This window comes from Neophocaena asiaeorientalis, unplaced genomic scaffold (assembly GCF_003031525.2).
Source record: "Neophocaena asiaeorientalis asiaeorientalis breed wild unplaced genomic scaffold, Neophocaena_asiaeorientalis_V1.1 scaffold129, whole genome shotgun sequence".
NCBI lineage: Eukaryota > Metazoa > Chordata > Mammalia > Artiodactyla > Phocoenidae > Neophocaena > Neophocaena asiaeorientalis.
In genome coordinates this window covers 3,919,200-3,921,626 of record NW_020172446.1, presented here as the reverse complement: position 1 = coordinate 3,921,626, position 2,427 = coordinate 3,919,200, and positions in this window count along the sequence as shown.

The window sequence follows — 2,427 nt, the reverse complement described above, 5'->3', positions numbered from 1 at the left end:
GCATCGGCAGGCGGACTCTCAACCACTGCGCCACCAGGGAAGCCCTTAGCTATTGTTTTTGTTTTGTTTTGTTTTGTTTCCCCCCCCCACCACCACCACCAGGGATTGAACCCGGGCCCTCAGCAGTGAAAGCTCCGAGTCCTAACCACTGGGCTACCAGGGAATCCCTATTTCTAATTTTTCGAGGAACTATATTTTTTTCCACAGCAGCCACACGATTTTATATACCCACCACCTACCAACGTTGTACAAGTGTTCCAATTTCTCCACATTCTCACCATTCTCACTTGTTCTTTTCTTTCTTTCTCCCTTTCTTTCTTTCTCTCTTTTTTTTTTTTTTTGGTAGTAGCCATCCTAATGGGTGTGAGGTATATATAACATTTTTGAAATGACAAAATTTTAGAAATGGAGAACAGATTAGTGGCTGCCAGTGGTAGGAACAGGGGTGGGTGTGGTTATAAACATTAGGGATCCTTGTACTAGAACTGTTCAGTAACTTTATCCTGGTGGATACATGTACATACACACATGATGAAATTGTGTAGAACTTAATACATTTACATAAGTGAGCACAAGCAAAACAGGAAATCTGAATAAAATTGGTAAATTATATCAATGTCAACATCCTGTGATATTTAGCTGTGGTTATGATATTACTCTGTAGTTTTGCAAAACGTCACCAGTGGAGAAACTGGGCAAAGTGTGGAAGGGACCTCTCCATATTATTTCTGACAACTGCATGTGAATCTACAATTGCCTCAATAAAAACTTCAATTAATAAGCACACACACACACTCACACACAAGGACCCATGGAGAATATGAGAAAGCAAGCCTCAGAATCATGGGAAAAGATATTTATAATACATATATCTGGGGGGAAAATGTAGCACTCGGAATATACTTTGCAAATCAAGAAGGGAAAAGACAGATAACCCAACAGAAAAAGAGAAATGATGGCTCAAGCACTGCACAGAATGGCCAATAGACGCATGAAAACATGTATGGCAAAGATAGTGGCAAAGACAGTGGCAACAATATTTTCTATTCTACATGTTCCTCTTACAGTGTGACTTTGACAGTCCTTCCAATTAGAGGTGGAGACTATGCCCCCTTCCCCTTGAAATTGAGTGGACTTTTGTGGCTATTTAGGTCAATAGAATACGGCAGAAGTGATATTATATGACTTCCAAGGCTAGCTCATAGAAGACAATGCATCTTCCACTTTATTTGCTGGAATAGTCTGTCTTTAAGTCTTCAGCCACTGTGTAAGCAGTCTGACTGTGCTGTGAGGAAGCCCAAGCAGGCAGACCACGTGGATAGGCCCTGAGCTACATGAAGAGAGAGGGATGCCCGGCCAGCTCCCAGCACTCCCAGCCCCCATCTGACTTCATCTGCATGAGAAACCCCAAGCCAGTTCTGCACAGCAGACCTCCTGAAATCCTGACTTCCAAAACTGTGCAAAGTAGGAAAAGGACTGTTGCTTAAGCTTCTAAGTTTGGGGATGATTTGTTACATAGCAATGGATAATGGGAATAGCATGCATAACTTCATTAGTCATCAGGGAAGTCCAAATTCTGACCAGAACAGATATCACTGCACATCCACCAGAATGACTAAAATGGAAAAGAGTAACAATACCAAGTGTAGGGGAGGTTGTGGAGCAACTGGAAATTTCACACACGGCTGGAAGAAATGTCAGTACAACCACTTTGAAAACCTGTTTGACGGAATATAGTACCTACACCTGAACATAAAAATGCCCTTTGACCCAACTATTCCATGCCCAGCAGAGATACACACACATGTATGTACAAGAATAATGGGAGTTCCCTGGTGGCCTAGTGGTTGGGATTCTGGGCTTTCACTGCCATGGCTCATGGCAGCGTGGTAAAAAAAAGAATCTTCGTGGCAGCATTATGAATAACGGCCCCCAAACTCAAACAATCCAAATGTTTACTAATAGTAGAATGAATAAAGTGTAGTGTTTTCATGAAATTGAATACTGTGCAGTAATGAAAATAAACCAATTACTGATCCATACAACAACTTGAATGAGTCTTGCAAACATAATGTTGAACTAAAATGATACACAGTACATCATTCCATTATACAACATCCAAAAAAGCAGGCAGAGCTAATCTATGGTATTAGAAGGCAGGATAGAAGTCACCTTTGGAGAGAAAGAGGTGGGTTAGAGAGAAAGGATGCACCTGGGAAGGTGGTGTTTCTTGACTTGGGTGGTTCTTACTTGGGTGTGTTCACTTTGTGATAATTCACTTATGAGTTTGGTGGGGTTTTTTCTTTTTTCTTTCTTTTCCTTTTTTTTGGCGCCATGCAGCTTGCGGGATCTTAGTTCCCTGACCAGGGCTCAGAGTCCTAACTACTGGACCACCAGGAATTCCCCATTTTTTGAATATATATATAT